Here is a 27,436-nt window from a genome sequence, read left to right on the forward strand (position 1 = left end):
AACCAAACTCAGGTTCGTCAGGTATAGGCTTCCTCAGCTGCCAGTCCTTATGCAGTGACTGCCAAATGGTTCCTTTCTTTTTTTTTCCACAGGCTGCCTGGAGTGATAGTGGCTTCTTTCCCACACATGGATATGGTGCTGCTTGTCTTTCAGGTTTGTTGAGTATTGTCCTTGGTCTCTAAATGCTCCATACCCAAACATGCCTAGGCTTCCCCAAAATGTGTGTTCCTAATTCCCTCATCCCTCTACTATGCTCATAGAGCTTCTGGACCCACTGCAGCTACAGATGTGCCACTGGGGATTTCTTCCTTATTTTATTATATCCAACCTCCTATGTCCCTGGTCTGCTTTGAATGTCCAGTTTTAAGTTCCATTAAGGTACCTGCCCCTCCCCCCTTTCCTTTTGTTAACCCACCTTGAAGAGAAGCTGCCCGTCTGCTTTCTTGGTTTTACATCAAGGAGCAGCCAGCAACGTGAACTCCTGTATTCCAACATCTTGGGTGAGTCTCCCTCTTAATTTCTTTTCTTCAAATGTTGTGCATGCTAATGTTGGTTATAGAAACCCAATTTTACTTATTTCTGGACAAAAGTTGTGGATATTTGCCAGCAATGCCAGCACAATTATAGAGTTGCATCCAAGCATATCACAGAAGCACAATTACTTATTAAGAAACATTTCCTATGAATCTGGGTTCATGGACCTTGAATTCTATTTAAAGTCATAGGGGAAAAAGCAGGGCACAACAATTTCATTATTTAATATGAAATATGATGTACAGCAATGATGCTCTCTCTTCTTAGTCAGATCTCATTCTCATTAGTGACTAAAGGCTGATGTTTCTTTATGGGCTTTCCAATTGGTGACCTTAATAAAAAGACCAAGGCAAAACTCTAGCTTGTTCATCTATCTTCCTCTCACTGCTCTAAGAGAAGCATCAAGGAAATGCCTTTTCTACAAATCAAGTCCCGATTCAGTGCCAAAACATTTTAAGAAATAGAATTCCATAGGTAGATGCCCCACCCCAAGACAACTTAACAGTCCTCAGGACATTTTTGGGGGAGAGAGATGGAGGACATGCTATGTATGATATTTTATTATATAAGGCCTGTCTTTTTCTTTGTTTTCTGTACTTAAGCAAAATAGATCTGTTTCTTAGCACATGAACTTATAGCATCATAGGATCTTAGAATTGTAAAGGGAATTATAATTCAGGTTGGGTCATATCAAACTCCAGCTAAATGCTTCATTTCTTTCTTCATTTCCCAAATTATCAGTTGTTTTAAAGGAAGGCAGGATTCTTTAGATGCCTGGACTCAGTTTCAGTTCTTTTCTTCTTCCTCTGAACTTTGTTTCCCTGGTTTTGCCAGGAGGACTTTCCAGGGGTGGGGCTTTGTGTGAGAACACATTGGTGCCCTTCATTTTGGAGGGAGGTGATCACAGCAGGGGATTTTTCTTCATGGAAGGAGCATGTATGAGTACATTTTTTTTCTTTTTTCCTACTCAGCACAGCTGGTAGTTCCCTGCTGACTGGTGTTTGTTTTGAAGTCACGTGGCAAAGGGGGTTTCTGCCAATGTTTACTCATTACACATTCAAATATGACACCCTGACGCCCATTCACAGGAGAGTTTCAGTGTTGCTACCCAGTTCTCCTGCCAGAAATGGAAAGTTTATTCCCAGAGTGAAAGTTGCTTTTTTTTTGTTTTTGTTTTTGTTTTTTTCCGAAATGCAGAAGGTTTAGCATTTGACAGGGGTAATTTAGAATTGTTACTTTTGCAATATTAAATGTATTTGGCTTTTATATAATTTGACTGCTTGGCTGATTATACTTAAAATATCTCTCAATCAGTACTGCATTTATTAGAGAAGAACCTCACAGGATGAGGAAAATAAGCTCACAATCACTTTACATGAGCTATAGTGACATAAATTGAAACACTCTGACTCCTCTTCAGGGCCCCTCCCTGTAGAAAAGACACCCATGAGCACAAGGCCACGTGACTTGCTTTGGCCAATGAACTGAGAGTGAAAGCCACTTTCTATCAGAAGCTCTAAGAGACAATGTGGGGGCTATAAATGAGACTTTTTTACCCTGCCACTGTGACTGGAAATGTTCCAGACAGAGGCTGCTCTGTCAGCTGGGGGTTTCTGAAGCAAACACAGAGTAGATCCCAGCTCATGTGGAATATGAGCAAGAAATCAAGCTTGACTATTGTGAATTTTTGAGATCTGAGCACCCCTTATTACTGCAATGTAACCTGGCTTACTCTTTCTATTGCAGATTATATACCAGAAATAGCAGAAAGAACCCAAGTTCAAATTCTGCTTCTGGCATTTAATCATGAGGTGAACTTGGACATTTCTGAAGTACCAATGACTTTTGCAACTTGCACCCATTTCTTCTTCTGAGAAATGAGCATAATAGCTGGCACCTTCCTGTTGGGGCTAAAATGGTATCACTCAAGTTGTAGCACAGAAAAGGACCACACCCTATGTACAGGAATGGCACTATGAAAGCTGGATTATTTTTTTTCTCTTTTGGTGAGTTGTATGCACTGATTTTCATCTCTTTTCAATTATCTAATGAATAAATGTTCTGAGGTGTATATTATTGTAAAGTTTTGTAAACAGTCTAGCACAGCTATTCATATATACTTTCCTGAGAATGGCACTTCTGACTGTGGGGCACTTTTCCTTTTAAACTGCCAGCTTTGAGATGGACACACATGGAGTAGTGCTGACACATTAGACACTTGCCTGGCCGTGCCAATCAGCCCAGTAATCTTTTCTGAGACATGAGCATCTCATGTTCTGGCCACTTTGTTTTCCCATTCTGAAACATTCTAAGTAACAGAAAAAAACTGTTATTTATTTTGGTGGAAGAATTAGGTAGTGGAAACAGCATTAGCTTTAGAATCAAAGTTGGCACGCAGTAGTCACTCAGTGAATACTTGTTGAATAAACGGATGTATCAACTGAAATCTGGTCAATCGGTTCTAGCCATGTGATGTTACAAAAGTTGACTTAATTTCTCTGAGGTTAATTTTCTCACCTGTAACAAACTAAATAATAATCTCTACTTTGTAGGATTTTTTTTAAAGCATTAATGGAATGGGTTGATGAAAGTGTTCAGTAAAGATTGAATAAATGTGAACCTTTGATTTATTAGCCATGTTATACCCTGGAACAGGTGGCCAGCATATAGAAATAAAAGAATGGGCCTTTGGCTTTGTATGCAGGGCTTCGTTAATGAGGTTTCTAGATATCTTCTGGAAAAAAAATCAATAGCATTTTGATAAGACCATACTTCTTTGCCACAGAAGCAATTCCATATGAGTGCACCGAGGAAAACATTTAAAATGCTTTTGATACACAAAAGCTTCAAGGGCTCTGTCTTTGGAAAGCTTTCCTACAAAAGGAACTACACTGTCTCCTATGGCCAGATTTCTAGATTGGTTTCCCGTCCCTTCTCAGCTGCACTGCCTTTATCTCTTAGAGTGGCCTGTATCTGCCTCTTTAATATATTTGCAGTGCTTGAAAGACCTTTCTGCAGGTTTTTCTCAATATCAAACTTAGAAATTTATATGAGCAACAATAAGGTAGATGGTAAAAACTTTTAAAGGATCTGCATCAACCAAAACAGAAGAGGTTTTGTATGGCTGAATACCTATTATACACCCGGAGCTTTTCGGTGTTTAGAATTTCATTTAATCCTCACAGCAACCCTGTAATATAAGTGGTTTATATTTATTTTTTTTGCAGTGGAGATTTTAAAATGAAGACTTGAAGGTACAAAGAAGTTTAGGAATTTGCCCAACGTCACATAAGCAATAAGTGGCATCACTGGGAATTGAATGCCAGTCAGTTTCATTCCAAAATCATGTTCTTCCTGTCACATTAACCCTCCCCACTGACTCCTGAGTACTCACTGATCCTCTGCATGATGCAACAAAGAAGTCTGACAGCTCCCAGGTGTTGTGGAGAGAGCAGAAGGACCTGGGTTCTCACACTAGCAATGTCATTTACTAATTATGTGGCCTTGGGCAGATTACTTATCATCTCTGAGCCTTAAGTGCCTCATTAGTAAAAAGAGGAAAATCACCCCTTTCAGTCTGCCATTGTGAAAATCAGAGACGATATAGAAAGAGTGCTTGGCAGAGAGGAGATATTCAATGCATGCATATCAGTGATGTTATTGTTATTGTCATCCTGAATAAATGCATCCCTGAACAGATGATGAACCCCACAGAACTGCACTTGGTAAGTATCCAAGGGGTGACACAGGTATCATGTATACTTGAAAGGAAGTGCAAGGGGAAGATTGTTTCTTACTGAAACAACCGAGACCTGATTGCAAGTTAGATCTGTTACAAGACTATAAAGTCCACAAGGGTAGGAATGGGGGCCTGCTTCTCTTAGCATTGTCTTTCTAGGATCTAGGATATTAGGCAGCATCAAACAGGTGTTAAATAAACGTGTGTTGATGAAGTGAAGGAAAGTTGAGCCTTGATGGATTTTGAAGGAGCATAAAGGAGGCTGGAGGGAATACAAAAGTGAGTTAAAAATGTGGTCAGAAAACATAACGTTTACAGGAAATAGAAAGTGAAATGATATGCCTGGAGAAAAGATATGCTTAGAGAAGTAAATTGAGAAGTCAGAGAAAATGGGAATTTAAGATGTGGCATGACAATCAGTGATCTATTTTCTGCAGTGGGTTAGAAGAGAAGCTAATTCAATAATCAGGCAATGAAGAGACCAGTGGTTGTCCTTATAAGGTTATTGTAGTGCTGCTGATCTAGTTGCTGTGAGTATTAAATGAACTATTACACATGAAGAGCCTGGCACAGTGCCTGCCACATAGCAGGCACATAGTGAATTAGTTACTACTAATATTGAATTACTTTTTGTCATTTTGTGACACTTTGGTGGGTGATGATAGCAGAAGCCACATTGTGGCAGTTGGAGCAACAAACCAGAGAGCTGACAGATACTGACACCAATGAAGAACATGTAGGTATGAAGCATGGCCCAAGCCCTCCATGGGACCCAGAACTGAAATGTCCTGTTGTCCTCCTCTGTTCACTGGAATACTGACATGTCCCTCAAGCATCTTATTGCCAGGTGCAGAGTCAAGGTCTCAATAATGAGTACATTACCAGCCAATTTTGAAAGCCCATCTTGTGGACTTCTTCCTGTGGCACTCTCCAAACCCAGCCAGTTTCTCTCCTGCACCCAGGTGCTATCCTGAGGGTAAAAAAGGATATACCTAGGTCCTGTCCTTTATCCAAATGTTACTGAGGTACCTAATGTAGCTTTGTTTCATCAAACTGAGATGACGAGGTTGGATAAAAATTCACTTTTAGGGCTGGAGATGTGGCTCAAGCGGTAGCCCGCTCGCCTGGCATGCGTGCCGCCCGGGTTCGATCCTCAGCACCACATACAAACAAAGATGTTGTGTCCGCTGAAAACTAAAAAAATAAAATAAAGTTCTCTCTTTCTCTCTCTCTCTCTCTCAAAAAAAAAAATCACTTTTATTTTTTTCCCCTTGTTTCCAGCAGGTCTTAGGAATGGGAATAGAGAAGTTGTAGATTAAATAGAGAGGAATTTTAGAACAAATGCTCCTTGCATAACTGAGTATTGTGTTAGCAATTTTATGGCCTCACTATGCAAGTGCTTAACTATAACACCAGTTAGGAGGTGATAAAGAGCACATAAGTGCTGTGGGAATTTGAAGGAATTATTTCGGTGAATTGGGAACGGTTTTGTGAAGGAGAAAGAACTGGAGCTATTTTTTTTCTCCAAAAACAAAAAAAAATTTAGAACATATCAAAAAATGGAAAGATTCATAGAATGAACCCCCACATAAACTTCCACGAGATTCCATATGTAGTACTCTCTTGGTGTATTTGCTTGCCCTTCATACAAAATATATATGAATACATATACATTCTTATATATGAAAGGCGTATTCTTTTCAGGGCCATCAGAGAGCAAGTTGCAGACGTCATGTCACTTCGATCCTAAATACTTTGGAGTGTCTCTTGTGGATGAGGTTCTCCTGCATAACCACAACACCATTATCATGATCACCAAAGAAAACTGAGGAATCGGTTGGGATTTGGAAGAAGGGTAGGGTTTGGAAGTTGGTGAGCAGCCAAAGGGCAGAGGACACTAGACTCAAGACAGCTCTAGTGCCCCCCATTTGATGGTCCAGCAGAATGAAGTGATTTGCTAAAGGCCACAAAAGTAGTTGGGAAAGAACTGGGACTAGAAACCACATTTCCTGATTCCTTCTGCATTGCTCCCCACCACCCTCCTCTTCCAGGCACGATGCTATATTTAGAATGTGACACTCTTGGCTTTACGCAGGGGCACCTTGAACTCCATCTCAGTTAAAAAAAGATTGTTGTACAGCACCTTTCCATGTAGGTTTCCACAATGTTGCCAAGTGAATCCTGCCAGTTCTCCTGTAAGATCGAGATTTTAAACAGGTGGAGAAATAGAAATAAGGATGACTAACTGCACATGAAGTCATGGAAAAAGCCAGGAGTAATATTCCAGGTTCCTGAAGGAAAAAAAATAGTGCTATAGCCTGAGCTGGCATCCACTTTCTTGCCCTGTGGCCTTTGGGGCCTGGTGCCCCTCCTTCCCCCTTGTTCTGCTTCCCACAGTAATAGAGGAGGAACCAGCAGATGTGGGTGTGGAGCTTGCTGGGCTGTGAATCAGGACACTTGTATGCTGGTCTGGCTTCGCTCCTGACTCTTCCTGTGACTTTAGACAGTGGTTCTCAACTAGGGGTGACTTGGCTCCCCTGGGGCATATTTGGCCATGCCTGAATATCCTTTTGGTTGCTGCTAGTGACATCTTGGTAGAGGTTAAGAATGCACTCAACATTCTGCCTCACACTGGAAGACCCCACTACCAAAGGTTACTCAGTCCAACATGCCCATAGCACTGAGGTTTAAAGACACTCTGCTTTCGACAACGCATTTCTTTTGTCCAGGTCCTAATGGTTTTGCTTTGAAATGGGCACATATGGGCTAGCTCAGTGGTCTTTGACCCTGAGCATGCTCCAGAATTTCCTGGGATGCTTGTTAAAAAATTGCGGGTTCCTGTTCCCTTTAAGGATCCCATAAATGATACACAAAGTTTACACCTTGAGCAGTTCTGTGCTGGGTGGTTTCTAAGATCCTTCTTAGCTCACCTGCTTTCCAATTCTGAAAATGCTGATACATAATAACCAAGGTACTTCAAGTTCCTACCTGAACACAGGATGAATATGCAAATAGGAAACGATAATCTTACTTAAATCTGCACACATCCCTGCACTCCCTTGGGCCCCATATGGTCAGGTACATATGTGGTGAGACTTGAAACCCAGTTCTTTTTGCCCTTCCTTTGAAGTCTGTGCACCCACTGACACCTGGTGTGGACAATGTTCTAAGTATGTACCACTTATGCTGGAACACCTGGTGTTGACAGTACATGATGGCACACCCATATCCCCATAAATTCAAGTGTCAACTCTCCAAGCGCCTTTTCAGGGGTATTTTGTAGCACAAAACCATCATCGGGCATGGATTAGTATGTAGGGCGCTATCAAAGAAGGCATAGACATACTTGTTTATCATAGAATTTGGAAAGGAAAAGAAAGAATCCTTTTGAATCATGTGTTATTTGACGAGAAGGGCAAGGTTGGGTGTGCTACTACTGTCGTTGAAAGTGTGACTCCAAGTGTCCTCATGCCTATTAATCATTGAGCATCTTCTGTGAGTCAGATGACATGCTCATGTGTCATCACTTAACTCTCAAAGAGCCCTACAAGGAAGAAGTTATTTTTTACCATTTACAAACAAGGAAACTTCAGTTCAGAGACATTTAGTGACTTGTCCAATATCACACTTGGTAAGTGGCAGAATCAACTTATTAACCCAGACTGTTTGATTGCAAAACTCTGTCCTCTGTCATTATTGCTTAACTGCTCCTGTGAGGATTTGCTGACTACAGAAGGGCAGAGACAGGGAAAGTCAAGAATACCAGACCAAATAGCTTCATATATGGCCTATCCCCAAACACTTATTATATATAGGCAATCAGGCTTGAGTTTTACTTGAAGCTTATTTGAATATACTGGGATAAGATGCAATGTCTATTTATTTCCTTAAGTATCTAAACTTCTTCCACAATATTAGTATCTTCTAAGGAAGCAGGATTTAAATAAGCCTTTTATGTATATGCATTTATTTTCATAAAAGCTAACATCAGAACTACTGAGAGTCTCTGAGTACAGTGCTTAAAGTTTTTTGCTCCATCAATCTTCAAACATTCCACCAATAGGACCCCTATTGTTTTCTTTTATTTTTCTGTTCTTTTTTGGTTGAGGATATTTTCTCTATAAGGCTTCAATTCAAATGCAAACATATTATATGCAAGTGGTGATACAGTGAGTCACTGCCTCAGCCAATATACTGGTGTGGGCAGGGTTCAGATCACATCTTCAGAAACAAACAAGCAAGCAAGCAAACAAACAAACAAACAAAACCTCTGTAGTATGTATGAATAGATGTGAAGATACATCTTTGAGAAGTCTATGCATCTTATCCAAAGTGTAGTCAACAGAGAATCTGGCTAGGTCCTTGTGGGAAATTCTAAGAAATCTTTTATTACCTTTTATTACTGAGAACATGGGAATTGGATTTTGGAAAAATTAAATAGCAAAAGGGTTGATTAGAAGAAAACACAAAAGGTAAATACTTTTATTTTGCTAAGATTATTTGATGGTAGGGACATTGCTATATGTTTCAAAGGACTTTAAGTTCAAATTCTAATGATATCAACAATTTATTAGGTATTTTTTTATTTAATTGATTTTACTTTTAAAAATACACAACTGTGGAATGCATTACAATTCTTATTACACATATAGAGCACATAGGTGTATTTTTAAAAGAAATAGAGATTAGGGTTTTTACTCTGCTTTTGCCACAAAAAGGATAATACCATGCCATGTATGCTATCTGATTGGAATGATTATTCTGTTGGCAAATAAGTGTGCATTTACCATTAGCTGTAGACTACTTTTTATCAAAAACAGTAATACTGCATCTTTGTTATTTTCTTTCTAGCATTTAGAATCTTTAAATGGACAGCTCATCTCTTTTCACCTTTGCCTTCCCTGTTTTATTTTGTTTGTATCTCTGTAATAGCACTGACAAAGTTCTGTTGCAATCTATTTGCTATGCATTGGCTTCAGTATATAGTGAGAAAACCTAAGGATTGGAAACTGAGTACTATTCACTTTGGTATACCCACTGAATGGCATAGAGAAAGCATTTACTAAACATATCAAGTGAATAAGCAATGTATTTAAAATTTTTTTTTGTAGTTGTAAATGGACAAAATACCTTTTGTTTTGTTTATTTATATGTGGTGCTAAGGATCGAACCCAGTGCCTCACACATGCTAGGCAAGTGCTCTGCCACTGAGCTATAGCCCCAGCCCAGCAAATGTATTTTCAATCTAAGGGAAGTCAGGCTTAGGTAGATTCTCATTAGCCACAAAATTATTAGAAACATAATTTTTTTTTTTCTATTTTTATATGAAGGTAATTCTGTTGATCTTTCGTCAATACGAAATGACAACATGGAGTGGGGTTATTTACTAGGAGCATTCAGGGATTAGTAGAGTTCAAGTCACACATTTAACCTGGGTTTGTTTTAGTCACATGTATTTTAATTAATTTTCTTTTTAAGTACTGGGGATTGAACCCAGACCTTGCACTTTCCTAGGTAAGTGGAATATCATTGAGTTTAAAAATTAGTCTTTATAAAAAGTCTTTATAAAGTACATATAATCTTTATAATAATATTTTGTTTTGAGACAGGGTCTTGGTATGTTGCCCAGTTTGGCATTGAACTTGTGATCCTCTTGCCTCAGTCTCCCAAGTACCTGGGATTGCAGGTGTATATCATGGTGCCCAGCCCAGTCATATGTGTTTACTGTTTTAAGATTGGATCTTTAATTTCTATTTTCCTATTTATCTTTGAATATAAAGGCAAAACATGATTATTACAGAAAAATATAGACATGTATCAAACAGAGTTCTGTAGGTATAAGTGATAGAAACCAACAAGAACTAATTTTTCCAAAAAATAATATTCACTGAAAAGATATAAGGAGAATTTCAGAATGGACAGGAGGACAGAGGACCAATTTAAGGAATAGGCTAAGAAGAAGGGCAGCTCTAGGGATCAATGTGGTGAGAATTTGGTTGCCTAACACAGGCACCAGTATAAATTAAATAAAAGCTACCATTTTTCTATCTCAATATATCTCAGCTAAGATCTCATCAGTTCCTCCTTGGATGCCACAAGTTTCTGGGCTTATACTAAGTTATTGAGCAAAAAACATCTGGCCAAGGGACCAGCAGGGACTTTCTTCAGCATCATTAATGGGAAGCAAGAAACCTTGATTATTATCCCATCAAGATGTGCACATGAGGAAATGATTCTCTAAAAGAATTTGGGGGTACTAACGGAGAGTAGAGAAAAAAATTAATGATTTAAACTATAGTCATGCTACCACATAATGATAACATGTGGTGTTCTTTATTTACTTTCTAGACTTTATTTTAATCATAACTATGAAAACCAGATTAGGAACTTACTATTTATAATTTTATGTATAACTTTAAAAAAATTTAAGGTATGAGTATTTCCCCATTTAACATACTTTAAAAGCACCCTAATAACAGCACAAAGCTTTATTTTTGTCCATTCTATGGCATATGGAACTTGTCTGTAGAATGAGATTATGGTAATTTTTCAGATCTCTATTATTCTAACATAGTGACAAAGTGACAAAATGGGCTTGGGTGTCTGGGGTAACTCTAAAATTTAGTTATACCATCCCTTACTTAAGGGCTCTTTAGGTAAATATCTGACCTCTGAATACCAGTGTCTTTATCATAAAATAAGGATACTAATATTACTTTATAGATTTGGACAGTGTATGGATTCATCTTGACATGAGTACAGCCATCTTGAGGCATAACCACCATAACTGACCCAGAGTAACCCAAGTTCTTTTTTTCCTGCTTCATTTCCGAACAAACTATAAATACATAAAACCATTAGAGTGGAATGTGGAGCTTTCCAACCAGATCTGCTAGAAGGGATCAAGAGAGGATATTGCTTTTTAAGTGACAGAGGAGGTCTGAGCAAGGTTTCAGGCTGAGGAAAAGAAGACCGTGAAGAGGGAGAGATGACAGAGATAAGACAAAGGGAGAATTCATTCATTGTTCACTTCTTTCATTCATTTGTTTATTTAACAAAGTGGAAGTAAAGTGCCTACTATGTGCTAAGAACTATTCTATGCACTGGATACAGCAATGATCACGACAGGTCAGGCTGCACTTTCACTAGAGGGCATGTGCTAATAGGAGAAAGCTGACAATAAATAACAATGACACAATGGCAACACCACGCAAGTAACTTAGGAAAGAAATATTAGGGGACAAACAGTGTTCATAACGCCTCAAACAGAGTCGTTGTTTTGTAATGAGGGAATCATTTAGATTGGACGTTTGCTCCAAAGAAGCTGATATTTAAGCTGAGGACTACATGACAAGGAGGGTATAGTTGTGTAAAGATCAGTAGGAAGAGATTCAAGTAGAAAGAATGGAAAGTTCAAAGGCTCCAAGATGAACTTGGCACATTTAGGGAACACAAAGAAGGCTAAGGTAATGGATAAGGGAAAGATTTAGAGCTGCCATCAGAAAGGAAAGCAGAGGCCAGATCTTGAAGGATTTTGTAGGCCAAGATTTTATTCCAGGTGGGATTAGAAGGAAGTGACAGGACGATATGCATGTTTTGAAAGAGTCATTCTGGCTGCCGTGGGGAATTATTAGGTGGTAGAAGCAGAAGATGGGGGACCAGTCAAGAAGTGATTGCTATAGTCAAAACAGGTCGTGGCGTGGCTTGGACTAGGAGAGAGAAGACCTGAAGTGAGTGAAATCAGACCAAAGTTCAGAGTAGAAAAAGGTCAGGTGGATGAATTGGAAGCTTGGGAAAAGAGTCAAAAAGGGCTCATTGCTGAAGGACTAGGCAGATTTTGTTATTGAAATAGTGATGAGTGGGAGATGTGTGTAAATCAAGAGTTTTACCCTGAACATGGTAAGGAGAAGACTGATGGAGAAATCACTTGGAAGAGCATGTTTATTTCCAGTCCTATCTCTAGCTCTAGAATTGCTGTTGGACCTGCATGTCTCTACATTATTGAAAGTAAGGAATAACAATTTGGACTATCCACTTCTTGACCTTTGTCACTGTTTCTTGTGCTCATTTGACCATCCATCTGTTTCCTGGTTCTGCCTCTGACTTCCTCATCTAGTTCTACAAAATCATTTATCCTTTCTTTTTACTTCTTACCCAGCCCCCCCCATTTGAATCTCAGCTCTGCAGACTTCCTTGATTTCAATGTTAGGCTCAGCTTCAAGATAGTTCATCAGTGATTACAGGAATTCCTTACCCTGTTTCACCATTCTCTAGACCCAGCCCTGGAGAACGTGTTCCTACCCACCACCTGCTTTCCCTTAACACAGGGGGAAGAAAATTCAGCTATTTATAATCTGTTGAAACTACTAGGTCAGTTAGGTAAATTCAGTCAATGGTTTATGCATTTCATGGTTGTTATTCTTAAGAAAATCCTCTTCTGTTCCAAGGACTATTTTAAACTAATTCATTGTTAGGAGTTTTATAAACATGGCTGGGTTTAGATGTTCACTAAGCTGGAACACTGATATGACCCTGTTTCAAGTAACCATCTTCTGATACTTGAACCTTTGGAAATCCTCCTAAATGGTCTCTCTGTCAAATCAATGCATTCTCCACAATGTAGCAGGGTAATTTCTACCACATAAACCTGACCCATCCCCTATTTGTGTTTTACCATTGTCTTTCAAATAAAGTCTGCTTATCCTTGCAAATCTTAGCAGAAACATTGGTGATTCCCAAATGGTCCATGTGCTCCCTGCACTTTTATCCTCTCTTTCTGTTGTTAGGGTCTTTGTGGCTAGTGCTGGTCAGCAGGGGATAAGGGTGTCACTTGGGGTCTGAACCTTCCTCAGTGAAGTTTCCTTAGAGACTTCCTTCCATGGCTTTCCATCATCTTGCTCATTATACACCATTGTAACTGTATTCAAACAAATTTGTCTGTCTTGCTGCTCTATCGGTTTTGCCAGAATTCAGATACTGTCTTTCTTGTGTGTCACTAAATATCTGGCCCCAGCACAGATTTGACATTTAGTAGGGACTCAGTAAATATTTGTTGAATGATGCAATGACTGGTTGAGCGAATGAATGATTAACAGTGGAAACAGAAAGGCAAATGGGAGAGATACTACAAACAAAAGGGGGAGATATAGTATATAGTAAGGTATACAATCCAGTATGCAAGAAGTATGGTTGGTGTGTTAGTCAGCTGTGCAGCACTGTAGCAAAATATTTGAGAAAAGCAACTTAGAAGAGGAAAGATTTATCTTGGCTCACAGTTTCAGAGGTTTCTATCCATGATCAGCTAGTTCCATTGCTTTTAGAACTGTGGTGAGGCAGAAACAGCATGGCGGAAGGGCATGGTGGAACAAAGTTGCTCACCTCATGGCAACCAGGAAAACAAAAGGAGAGAAAGGGGACAAAGACAAGATGTAATCCCAAGGAAACACTCCCTTCAGCTAGCTTCCACCTCCTACAGTTTCCATTACCTCCCAATAATCCATTCAGCTATGTATCCATTAATGTATTAAAACACTGACGAGGTTAGAGCACTCAGGATAGAATCACTTCCAAAGAGCTCCACCTCTGAACTTTGTAGCATTGGGAACCAAGCTTTCAACACATGCACTTTTGGGAGGACATTCCAGATCTAAACTATTACAGCTGGTCCAGCTTTGCAGCATCCTAGGTAGCCATATAAAATACTGACAACAACTGGACCTTCTCATCTGTCCTCGGTGATATTTAATTACTTAATGAAAATAAAATCTTTCTGCTTTAAGAATCCCTGATGGCTTCCTCCTGCATGTAGGGTGAAGTCCAAATACCTTAGCGCTAAAGCATGAGTCAACTGAAGGCTGGATTTTGTCTTTCCCCATCTCCTACCAACTCCTTCATGTGTCCCTGTGCATGCTCTGCTGAAATCAGAACAAATGCTTTGAATGCTCTGAAATAGTGCATGAAAGCCACATCTTGGCCACTTAGCCAAGTCTTACTTATATTTTAAGATTCAGCTTAAATATCACCTCCTCGTGAAGATAATTCAAGTCCCCCAGGGTTAGCTGCTCAGCATTTTTGGTTCTGGAGATGCAGTGTCTGTAGTGTGTGTTATGGAAGTGAGCTTCTCTGAGTAGATACTATGAATAATTTACTCATCTTTTCCTTCCTATCGTAGTGTTTAACCAAGACAGCAGCTCTGGGAATCTTAGCTTGTTGAGTGAACAGTGGTTGAGTACAGAGAGAACAAATAAATAAAGAGGCTTCACTGAAACAAAGCTGGAACATTACAAGCAATGCAATTTCCAATTTTTTTTTGTTTTAAAATATTCACTTTTATTGAGTGAGTACTCAGGCAATGGGAGTGTGTAAAAATTTTCCTTCTAAAAATCTATTTTTCTGGGCATGGTGGTGCATTTTGGGAGGCTGAGGCAGGAGGATCTCCAGTTAGAGTCTAGCCTGGCCAACATAGTGAGACCCTCTCTCAAAATTAATCTCCACAACAGTAACAACAAAAGAGCTGGAGATGTGTGGCTCAGTGGTAGAGTGCCATCATACTGTAGTGGTGGTGGTGGTGGGGAACGGGGTCCTGGGTGCTATCTCCAGGACCAAAGAAAGGAAGAAATAAAAGTAAAAATTCGTTTTTTACTTTCATATTTTTCTCTTGGGACTGGCTAGATTTCAACATGCAGTATATTTCATATTCCATTGCTATTTATGGTTTGGTAGCAGAATTTTTATCCAGAATACACGTACTTTTGATTACTGTCAAGTAGAAAATAGATTTTCCCAATTACCTGAAAATGTATGTTCTGAATATTTTTTAAAAATTGAGCTTTTCTAAAAGTCTCTTTCCTTTTTTGAGACACATAGAATTGCCATTTCCCTACATTGAAGATACAGAGGTTTTAATTTACATTGATCTTCCAATTTTAAGTGTTCTATGAATTAAAAAACAAAGAAAAAAAACAACAAAACAAAACAAAACAAAACAAAACAAAACAAAAAAAAAAACAAAACCCCTCAAACAACCTGTTTTGTACATTTGGCCTTGAGCACTAGGGAAATTCCTTTCCTCCTTCCTCATTGAGGATAATAGGGTGACAGGTTATGAGTCTTGACAGCTTTCCAAGATTGTGTCCCTGGTGCAGGATGTTAGGCTGATAAAACCCCACACAGCTCAGAAGGAGTGGGTGGCTTCTTAATCACCTATTGAAATGCTAACCTAAACACCAGGGCTGGTTTTGGTGAGGTGCCTGTCTAGTGCCCCTGCCCCTGTTGACACTCAACTGAGAACATGACACCCCTCCCTGAGAGGTGACCTCAGGGACTTAAAAGACTTTAAGGAGTAACTGTTCAAGCCTTGAAATAGCGCAGGAATAAATAATCTTTTGAGGTACAACATGGGCAGCTTAGAATCTCTAACTAGGGGACGTCTCTTGAAAATTTTAGGAACTTCTCACCCCTTTCGGATCTGTCTAGGGGTTCATCAGGATCATCATGAAATAGACATATAGATGTCAGTAGGAGCAGAAGGTTGCTGGTTTCCATTATGCATGATCTAGAACTGTCATCCTGACATATTTCAGTTTAACCTGGCTGAAAGATTCCTAACATAATCTTAAAGACGTCAAGAACAATTTGCAGGTATGTGTGTGTGCATGATTGCATGTGTGTGCATGAAAGTGTACGTGCATGTGTGTGTGCATGTGTGTGTGCATGGGTGTGTGCATGGGTGCATGTGTCTATGTGTGTACGAATGCATGCATCTGCATGTATATATGTTTCCTTACATATATATTTTCATCCCAGGAGGACAATTGTCTTACAGGTGTAAAGTTCTGCTTTTTCCTCTGTTAGGGTTTTTGTTACACTCAACAGGCCTTTTGTCTAATGCATTGACACGTTAATGAAAAACAAAAGGCAGTTTCATCAAAAGAGACAAGATTACTGGAATCATAAATGGAGACCATCAGGGAGGCTAGCAACAACAATAATAATAAATTGCAGCGATTGTCTACAGAAACCTGCTTTTCTAAGGTACTTTTGATAATTACCTGTCAATGTTTCAGTGTCAACACCCACTCTTTTGAATTGATGAAGCCTATATATAATCACATGAAATTCTTGTGTTTGCCTCTTGAAGTGCATTCATTCCCAGGCATGACTAGGGCAGGGGTTATTTTCTTTTTCTAGGTAGGGAAAGTGGCCTTGTTTGAGTTTGATACATATAAGCATTGCTTTTGGGTGGAAGGGAAGCCAAACAAAATTTAACAAAGAAGCATCAGCTGCCCTGGAAAAGCAGACGAGAACATTAGCTGGCCTGGGTGCAGGTTAAGTTGTGTCTGTCTCCAACCTGACACTTGTCCTTCTCTCTGTCAAACTCAGGTAGAGCCTAACTTGTTACATCTATCAGGCACTGTGTTCAACAGGGGAGATGGGGAAAAAAAAAAGAAATCTAGTGAAATCTATGTTAGGAGTGTAGGAACTTTAAGGGTTATCATTTGTCTGACCACTAGCATCCAAAGAGACTATGTATGACATACCTAGCCTAACTGTGTTAGAGATGAAGAAACAGGGTCACAGAAAGGGTAAGTAAATTATTTAAAATCACGCATATAGTTAGGGGGGTAAGTGGTGGACCAAATTTTAAACTCAATTCTCAGATGGATTTTTTTGTAACTATTAAGCTTTAGTGTGCATCCATAAGTGAGATAAGGTTATGATCATGGAATGTTAAGAACTGAAAAAAGGAGGAATTACATCCAGTTTGAGGGATAAGAGTAGGACTTTGTGGAGAAGGTGAATTGTAGCTGGGGAGGATTAAGTTCAGTGAGGTGGAAACATATCATGGAGGTCTTTGTTGAAGGAATCGCAGAACAGGGTCCAGAAGATGCCGTGATAAACGTGCGGTGGCATGGTTTGTAGTAGGTTTGTCACAAGGTCATTAGTACCAAAACCTAGGAGGAATGGGAAACAGAATGGCTTAATTTCCCTGGGGAAAATCAGTCAGGAAGACCTCACTAGCATTTAGGCGGAGCTTCTGTTGGACCTGGCCTCTCCCTTAATCTTTTTCTCCCAAGTTTTGATTTGCTACCTCCTATTGTGTGCCTTCTAACTCTACTTTTTATATATTCTAGTTCTCTCTTCAAGGAGAAGCCCATTTTTGCATCTAATATTTCCATTCCTATGGCCATTGGACGGCACAAAATAAAATAGAAAAATGCCCAGAATTCTAAATACAGTATAAAATATGGTATAATCCCCCAGTTCCCCATCATTCCTCATGTTTTAAACAACTGGGTATTTCCCAAATGGAAACTCATGGATCCTACATATGTATTCCGCACCTAGCTGGAGCTGTTACCAGCTATATTCATGTATAACTCAACTAATGTAATTACTAGATTTTACCAAAACCAATTTTATATTTTGCTAAATGTATATGGTTATCACTAAAGTTGCCATTGACATTCATGCGTTCTTTTGGTAATTCTTTCTTTATTTAATGGTGCCAGTAATGTGAACTATTCCATCCACCTTTAACCAGCGGAGACCAATTCACGATGTCAACCTGCAGGATGAGAGCAGACTGCAATTTCCCACTTTCTGGCTGCATGTGGGTTGCCTCCTAGTGGGGTTTCCAGGCTTCCATTCCACTCAACAACCTTGGATCTTAGGAGTTCCACTCCTAGGCAGAGTCTCATTTCCAGAGATGTTGCCTTTGCATAATTTCACAGCTGGGGATATCTGTAGCTCAGGTAAATCAAATAAGTTTGTGCCTCTGCACAAATAAAATCTTGTTCCCTTTCCCTAGGCCCCCATTACCCTGTTATAACCATTGCTTGGGCTCTGGTTCTTTCTCAGACCTCCTCACCATATTGCTTTTCATGCCTAAAAATAACTTAGGCATCCAGCACTACCACTGCTAGGTATATAGATCCAAAGGAAATGAAATCAGTATGTCAAAGAGACATCTGGAACCAAGTGCAGTGTTGTTCACCTATAGTTCCAGCAAGTGAGAGGCTGAGGCAGGAAGGTCACAAGTTCAAGACAAGCCTCAGCAATTTAGTGAGACCCTCCGAAACTTAGAACTCTGTATTGAAATAAAAAATGAAAACCAAAGGACTGGGGGGTGTAGCTCAATGGTAAAACATGCCTGGGTTCAATCCTCAGCATCAAAACAAAAAACATACAAAACCCACATCTGTGCTCCAATGTTTATTGGGGTACTATTCATAGTAGCCAAATTATGGAATCAATTTCAATGATCATCCAACAAGACGAAGGGATAAAAGGTAGCATATAATATACACAATGGAATATTATTTAATCATAAAAAGGAAACTAATCTTGTTATTTGCAACAACATAGATGAACTGAAAGAACATTTTATTAAGTAAAATAAATACTGAATGATCCCATTTATATGTGAAATCTAAAAAAGTTGATTTTGATGATGCATCAATTAGATTTAATCATAATGTATATATCCTTTAATACATGTTATGCATGATGAATGCATACAAGTTTACATGTCAATTAAAAGAAAATTGGAGGGGGGAAAGGAAAAGAGAAAGAACTTTGGCTTTGCAATTATTTTCTATCCCTCCTCTATATTCCTTGCTAGGAACTTGAGACCTGTAGTTATCAGCACTGGTGGTAGTGAAGGGGAGGAGCTACAGCCGTAGGTGACCTGGGCTCAACTGTTTCTGTGCCATTCAATGTCCAGCCACCCCCATCACCTGCCTGGTCAGCTGAAGGAGTCTTCTATACAAGTTCCTCTGCTTTCTTTCCTATCTCCAATTTTATTTCCATAGAGTGGGTAGAATAATCACATAGTTGGCTATTATTTTTTTTAATCTAAAAGCAATATATATATATATATATATATATATATATATATATATATATAGTTTTTAAAAAAGGAGTCAAGCTCAAAAGTCCATATGATGAAAACTAAGACTCTCAGATAAGTGAGCCCTCTGGTCCCCAAAGACATCTTCCTATAAGCAAACACATTTGCAGTTGATTTTGTGGTTTTCAGAAATAGTCTGTGTATATGTGTATGCTATGATTTAGATATTAGATATCCCCCAAAAGCTCATGTGTGAGACAATGCAAGAAAGTTTTGAAGAAAAATGATTGGGTTATGAGAGCCTTAACCCAATCAGTGAATTAATCACCTGATGTTATTAACTGAGTGGTGACTAAAGGTGGGTAGGGTGTGGCTGGAGCAGGTGGACATTGGGGGGTGTGCCTTTGGGGTATATGTTTTGTATCTGGTAAGTGAAGTCTCTCTGCTTCCTGGTGTAATATTTTGAGCCACTTGTCTCGACCACATCCTTCCATCACGATGTCCTGCCTCACCTCAAGCCCTGAGGTCGGAGCTGGCTGTCTATTGGCTCAGATCTCAAATATGGTTTTTAAAGCATCTGTGTGATCTACCAGCCTCTTTCCTGACTGTGAAACCCTGTCTGATGTCCTCCTCCTCTTCATTTTTTAGTTTCCACACTAGACACATTAGATCCTCAAACATCTTATCTTACCGCCTAAGATTTTTTGCATGTGCTTTTCTCGTTGACCAGAGTAGCTTTCTCTTTGACACGAAAGTTTTGGTTGCTTCTTTCATATACTTACCGTCCACCCTTAGCAGCCATGTGGTTTGGATGGAATAGACTTACCCTAAAATATATAGGTCCACAAATCCATCCTTCTTTCCACAGTGATTGGTTTAGGCATCTCTTGATGACAAGGATTAGTTGGAGATGACTTAATGAGCATTAAAAGGAACTCTGTCTTTCTCTGAATGTGAATAAGCACAGTGTGGTTGTTCCTGGAAGACACTATCATGATAGAAACTAGGAGACTGACACCAACATATAATTTGGAAGGATAGCTAAAGTCTCTGCGAAACAAAGCCAGTGCCTGGATCTAATTGTTCCTGAAGCTGTTAAGAGCTCAGTGACCAATAAATATCTTTGTGTTTTAAGCAAATTTGCATTGGGCTTTCTCTGACAGTCCAGACAACTTAAAGCATCATGATCCATGCTCCTCTTCCTCCCACCATTCTCTTATCTGGCTAACTTTTGCCCAGGCTTAAATGTTACTTCCTCAAAGAAGCTTTTCCTGACTTTCTAAGACTCAGTTCTGTCTTCCTTTCTTTGTTTTCCTTGTATTGAAGTCTTTTCCTCCTGTACACTTGTCACAATTATAATGGGTGATTATATTTAATATCCTTCTCCTACCATGGACTGTCAATCAGTGAAGGTGGGCCATGTCTGTCTGGTTCACAGCTCTTGACCCAAGCTCTGACATGTACCTCTCGAATCCCCAGAATATGTTACTAGCTAAAATCCAATTTCTGTCAGTGAATCTAATCTCCATGGAGAGGATGTGTGGGTTATGTTTAAGAGCTCCATTCCAATGCAGGTCAGAATCCTGGATCAGAAGCCTCAATCCTCTCTGTTACTATTTTTGGTTTGTTTGTTTGAGAGAAGTTACTGAAAATTTTCAGTAACTTTAAGCTTCCATTTCTTTGTTTTTAAAACGAGGATTATAACAGTATCTGATCCATGGGGTAATTGTGAGAACTAAATGTCATGATGCATGTAGTATGTCTACTGCAATAATAAGTACTCAATATTTTCTATCACATAGTAAATAATAAAGATATCACATGATAATCCCACATGTAGCTATCGGTTATCATTATTACAATTGGATTTCCACTTCTTGAATCGCAAAATCCGATTTCTCTTAATTCTGCTCCAGTGCTTTTGAGGGGCCTTTCTTATGAATGATTTAGCAATTTACATAGAATTGACCGAATGCTGGATTTTTAAAAAATTATTATTATTTCTACTTGATTCAGGTTCTTGTGTAATCGCGTTCGTTGGAACAACTATTATTCTTCAAAAACGAAAATGGATTTGAAGGAGTATTTATATTGATTTATTGTTGGTTGTTTGTTGAAATGTAAATAGCCCTGAATGTGCCACTCACTGGGAAAGGACAGTGCTTTTCATAACGAACAAAATCGCCTTGTTTCACTTTAATAACCTGCTTGTGGTCAAACCCGTCATGGGATTCCTTAAACACTGAAGAATGCCTGCTATTGTCATTTGCATGTCAATGAACAGACGTTCTCTGCTCCTCGCTGTCTATTACACAGCACTGCCGGTTTCCTAACTTGGGGACTGCTCTGTTTAGATGTGAAATGCACATGTCTACCTCTTTCAAACACACAGCGTGTCCCAAGCACAGGCAACAGCTGCTGAGGCGGTTCTCCCACTTCTCTATTGTGTTTTTGTGGAAGTTGTAAGGGTGAGAAATAGGTTGCCCACCCCGAAATGATATGGGCATATATGTATGTCTTTCTTTCATAGCTGTATGCTGTGAACAATCATTTTGAGTTTCAAATTGGATTTATGTAAGAATAAAAATAGAGCATGGGATTACCCAGGAAATCCAGACTTTAAAATTCCAAAGAAAACAACCTAGAACTTATTCCTCCACTTATCATCCCATTTCTGCCAATACCTTTTCCCAGAGTTGGAAATGGTCTTTCTGTTTGACTGACTTGGAAAGAAATGGCATGTTATCTCTCCCGGAAGGGCCACTGAGGGAATTGAGGTTGAATGCAGAGTTTTGTGATTCTAGACGGATGCCCAGAGCAGCACAGAAAGTGGGGACTGCAAATTGAATGATGATCATCTCTAGCCTTCCTTGTCCAGTTCTAGCATAATGCCTTTAATCATGGTTTTAAGAGACCTTAATTGCCACTGCAGCATTTAATAGCAGTTTCACCAGAGTCACAATATGGACATGGATTTAGTATTCAGAGAGGCTTAGTGGGAATAGGAAGCTAAAGACCCCATCTCCCAACCCTCTCAGGCTAGTTATTGTGTTCCATCCTATGAAAACACTAATTTTGGTAAATACCTGTATGTCCCCAGATTTTTGTTGTTGTTCAATTGAAAATTGATTATCACCAGGCCTGGTGGCACATCCCTTATAACCCTAGTGGCTCCAGAGGATTCACCGTAGGAGGATGGTAAGTTCAAAGCCAGCCTCAACAACTTATCGAGGCCCTAAGCAACTTAGAGAGACCCTGTCTCTAAATAAAACATAAAAAGGGCTGGAGATGTGGCTCAATGGTTTTACGCTCCTGGGTTCAATCCCTGGTACTAAACAACAACAAATAAGATAAAAAAGAAAATTGATTATCAATATTGTACTCATTCTTAGAAAAAATCAAGAACTCACATTCACACACAGGAAATAGCAATGATCATAGATGTTTTCTGCCTGGGACTGTTCTAGATTCCATCTGGGAATTAAGTCGGCTAACTCTCTTCCACAACCATACAATGAGAGACATAATATTATTATCCAATTTTTCTGTTGAGCCGCTGAGGCAAAGAGCCGTCCAATGACTTGCCCATGGCAGAAGTGTGTATGTGAAAAGCACCGTCTGTCTCTGCTATGGACTTGTGATACTAACCAGAGGCAGCAGCTGCTAAGGCAGTTAACCAGCTTCCCTACTGTGATTTGTGGAAATTATAATGGAAAGAAATAAGTGGCCTGCCCCCACTATCTTGCTATACAGATTCAAGTAAATGGTGAAGCTATTAATGAAAATATTAATAACCCCTATTAATTGAGTGCTTCCTAAATTCCACCACCACTTTTCTATGGGCTTTCTGTGTAGAGAGGATCCCCAACTTGACAATGGCTTGACTTAATGATTTTTTTGACTTTCATATAGTATACAAGTGATATGCACTCAATAGAAACTATAGTTTATATTTTGAATTTTAATCTTTTCCCAAGCTAGTGCCATGGTGTGACATTCTCTGATAGCTGGACATGGCAGTGAGCTCATACCCAGGTGATCACAAGAGTGAGCAACTGGTCATTTGCAGTGTCCTGAGTTGCCAGTGTTTTCTGGATACAAGTATTCAATAAATTTCATGAGATATTCAGCACTTTATTATAAAACAGCCTTTGTCTTGGGCACAATGGCAAATGCTTGCAATCACAGCTACTCAGGAGTTTGGGGCCAGAGGATAGTTCAAGCCCAAGAGTTCAAGGACAGCATGGGCAATGAAGTGAGACCTGGATCAATAAAACATATAATAAAATAAACAATCAGACACTATATATAAGTAAAATTAGGCTTTGTTGTTAAATGGTTGTACACAACTGCTAGCTAATGTCAGTGTTCTGGGCATGTTTATGTTGGGCTAGGCTGAGCCATGATGTTTGGTAGGTTAGGTGTGTGAAACGAACTTTGACTTATGATCTTTTCAATTTATGGTGAATCTATTGGAAAGTAAGTTGAGGAGCATCTGCATTAGTCCTTACAAAAGGCTAAAGAGAGTTATTTTTATGCTTCTTTTGGGGGTGATGGTTTCTAAGGCAGACAGAGGTAACGCTGAGCCCTGTCTCATTTCTAGAAAATAAGAGAGCAGGGATTTGAACTCCTGAACTTGTGTGATCACCACTAATCGGTAGCTCCTCTAGATGGGAAAACTCTTCCTCCAGGCCTCTGGGAGAATGGCGTGGGCCCCCACACTGTGCTGGCTGCCAAGGGCACGAGCTAACCTATTGGGTTTCTTCTTCTTCTGCCAAACCTCAGGATCTTTCCTGAGATCCCTTCCCTCCATCCCACACAGGCTCCCCGTGTTCCAATTTCTTTAAGAGCTGACTTGGGCTTGTTGGCAGCTGGCCAACTGAGAACCTACTTCACAACAACATGGAGTGGGAGCAAATGAGTTAATATGTTCCAGATACTTACATATTTTTGGCATAGAATCTAACCAATATAATCACAGCTTATTATCTTTCACAGGCCACAATCATTCTTTTATTCGTTCAATAAACATTGAATGACTGTGATGGCCTGGGCACTGTGCTAGGCCGACATTAGTATTTGCGATGGAGTGTTTTGGAAATGCAATGCCCCATTCATCCGAGGGGCTTTAATGATGGAAGCCTTTGGCACTCTGGCAAGCAGGCTTTTTGGCTCTTCTCAAGTCTCATTAATTCAATGGCCATTGACTGCTTATCTGAACGGCTGGTCTCACTGGCACCACCTTTGAAAAAAAGTGGTAGGATTTGATTCCATTGTCAAAGAAGGGAAGAAAATGACTTGTCTGGGGTTAGATGACTGCCCCCACCACCCCCAATTCTACAGGATGGCATTTTTCTGGCCAAGAAAACAAAATTTATAAAATGAGACATAACTGATAGGAAATTCTTCTTCAAAAGAGAATTTTCCATTTGCCTCTATGATGAAATCAGGACAATGCTCTTGTCATTTTTTTTTTCCTTTTTTTCTAGTTGGTTTGTTTCAATGACGGTTTTTTTTTTTCTTTTGTCTACTTCTAGCCCATTAGGAAGCCTGCTTCTTTGGACAGGACCTGCCCCTGCATACAGCATTGTTTAGTTTTAGCTTCTTAATCTTGTCTCTGAATCTCATACAGGACGTCTGGGTTTTGCTAGTGCTTTTCTTTGTGGAGAGTCCTTTCTGACTCCAAAACAACCAATTTTGAAGCCATGAACATTTCGGGGACTCGGAGCTGCAAAATACACAACACACAGTGTTTTGAGATCTAATGAAGACTCTGTCAGGCCTGATTTGGATCTTTTAATGAGGGTCTGATTGAATTTGCCATCTCCATAACAGTTGTGAGTCTTTGGGGCCAGTAAATGAGTTCCTTCCCTGTTCTGCACAGGAGCACCGATGGCCCTGAGTTGTCAGCGCCAACACTGGTGTGTCACAAGTTGTCAGGGGTCACACATTTGGTGGATGACTTACTAGGTCATCTCAGATAAGCCCATTGAATCTTTCTGTGTTTTGGTTTTTCCGTCTGAGAACACAGGATTACACACACTGGGCTTCTCAGGAAAGTGCTCTGAGGAAGGACAGAGGTGTGCTGCTTAAGGGGCTTTTGTAAAAGAGCTTTGCCTCACTTCTCATTAGAAAGAGTGTCATCTTGAGGTGGTTTAGCAACTTTTTGGCAGGATAGTCCGAGGAAAAGGACTTGCTGAAGAAACATCAGAGCCAAAGGAAGGGAGGGTCCTTCCTGGTATTTCCTATATTTCCTAGTGGACTTCTCCAAGGGCTCATGGCTACTGTTATTTCTCTAGGAAAACCTGAAGTTGGGAGGACACCTTTTGTGAGTCCCAAATCATCAGTGATCAACAACCTCTTGGTGGTTTGGTTCTTTCGCTCCGAGGGGACTTCAGTGTCGAAGGTGGCCTTGTAGCTGCTTGTCACACAGAACACATAAACAATGGTCCCCGTGTTGCCAGTCCTTGGAGTTCTGGAGGTCAGTACACTCTGGTTTTGTCCTTCTATGTTATGATCCAGATTGCCTTAGATCTCCCAGAGCAGATATGCTTTGTAAACAAAATCAGCATTTACTTTGGGGTGATTAAAACTGTTCCAGTAAATTCCTTAATAAGAACCCTGTGTGGAAATACCTGAAGTCAGAGAATGGTGTTTCTTCCATTAACCTGCAGTTCCTGTATTTCCAAACACTAGTTGAAAACTTTTCGTGGATGTAAGTGAAACTTAGTGGAACCCTTTATTTCCCATTACTATTTTGCTTACCTATTCTTCCCCACCCCTTTGAAACTACCAGAGTGAGGCCTGTTCCTTCATCTGCGTGAACTTCCCACTGGCAACCCCCACAATTCTGAAAATCATTCTGTTTCCTCAAAGGGAATCATCAGATCTCAGTGTGTGATCACTGCGTGGTGGTGTGCTGTTCTTCTCTGCCTGGGCATGCCCACGTTTCCTTACAGAAATGTAAACAGAGGTGCTGCAGTTTTGCCCCAGAGCTGAGGGTGGGACTTTGTATCAGTAACATCCCCAAAGGGAGTCAGGAAACATTGCTCCTCCCCCTGATGGATTTGCAGGAGGAGGGGCTCTCACTGTTCTTTTGGTGAGAGAACAATGTGGCCTCTTTGGGGGTAAAATGCCACCTAGTAAGAGCTGTGACAATTTTTCAGTGTCTGTTACTCCACCCTTTAGAAATTGCCAGCAATGTCTAAATGGGGAAATAGTTATGTGGTTAGAGCTTTAAATCAACAGTTAGGTTTATAGTGTAGTGTTTATACCAGCTCAGAACCCGAATGGATCTAAACACCCAGTAAGAAGAATCTGATAAAATGAATCATGAGGTCCATCTTCTGTCTCTCTCCTTTTCAGATAGATATCTATTTCTACCATTTAAAATGAGGATGTAAAAACAGTGGCTTTTAAAAACAAATTTGTATTAGAGATACCTTTGAAAAGCTTAGTGAAAGCTAGAAGCCCTCCCCCCAGAAAAAATATTCATATGGTCAGCATTTTCATATCATATCAGGAAATTTCAACAAATACTTGTCCGTCACTAGAAGGTTAAGGATTCTGAACATATAGAACTGAGATAAATCATATTTAATAATTTGGATGTATGGAGTAGTGGCACAAGCAGGTTACAAAAGAGTATAATCCTGTCTTTGTGAAAAAAAATAAACCCCACTAAATATGTAAAGAGAAAGCTTTGAAAGGCAGACTGTGAAGAGGTTAGCAAGGGCTTCTCTGGGCTGATATTATCCTTTCTTTTCTCTTCTGCCCTCCATTGTTCTTTCATTTCTTTGTTCTCTTCTTCTTTTATTTTTTCCCTCCCTTTATTTTTTGCTTATTTATATCTTCTAACCTTTCTACAATTAATATAAAACTGCTTTGGTAAGAAGAAATATGTCAGACAAGTTTGTTTGGATTTCTTTTGAAAAAGAGCTGTCCTCCCTCTGGCCAGTGGTTAGAAAACCTGGGGACATTTTTAGCTCCTTTTTTTATTCAATAAGTGATGAAATTCGAGGAGAAAGGGACATTAGAATGAAGGACCACTATTTTGGAGTGAGATTTAATTAGGACCATATGAAAGGAAACAGTTTGATGGGCTTCTCTTTAACATGAAGTACAGAAAAAAAAAAAACACAAGAAAAACTCAAAATGAATCAGAACAAATTCATACATGTCAAAACCACACACAGTGACCAAGAAAAGCTTTTCTATGGATGGCCTTTTGGCTTGACATCAAGAAGAGCTGCATTTCCCTTCCCCAAAGTCCTCTGGGGTATCTACTGCAGCTTGATGCCTTGGGGGATGAT

The 27,436-nt window shown here is 39.6% G+C and overlaps 1 long non-coding RNA gene across 3 annotated transcripts in view; it reads left to right on the plus strand.

Moving 5' to 3' along the window:
- Positions 1 to 27,436, plus strand: part of LOC124075775 (uncharacterized) — an 81,492-nt gene that overhangs the window by 18,080 nt on the left and 35,976 nt on the right. Inside the window, exons 5-7 of one of the 3 annotated variants that reach the window (XR_009224468.1) lie at positions 93 to 153; positions 2,281 to 2,540; positions 25,424 to 25,605. This is a non-coding gene — a long non-coding RNA (uncharacterized LOC124075775). Of the gene's footprint in view, positions 1 to 92; positions 154 to 2,280; positions 2,541 to 10,883; positions 12,281 to 15,477; positions 15,914 to 25,423; positions 25,606 to 27,436 lie in introns of those variants that run through there. The other 2 variants (XR_006846155.2, XR_006846156.2) reach the window with 2 other exon arrangements.

Source organism: Marmota monax, unplaced genomic scaffold (assembly GCF_021218885.2).
Source record: "Marmota monax isolate L192 unplaced genomic scaffold, Marmota_monax_Labrador192_F-V1.1 WCK01_AAM20220418_F8-fsc00036, whole genome shotgun sequence".
NCBI lineage: Eukaryota > Metazoa > Chordata > Mammalia > Rodentia > Sciuridae > Marmota > Marmota monax.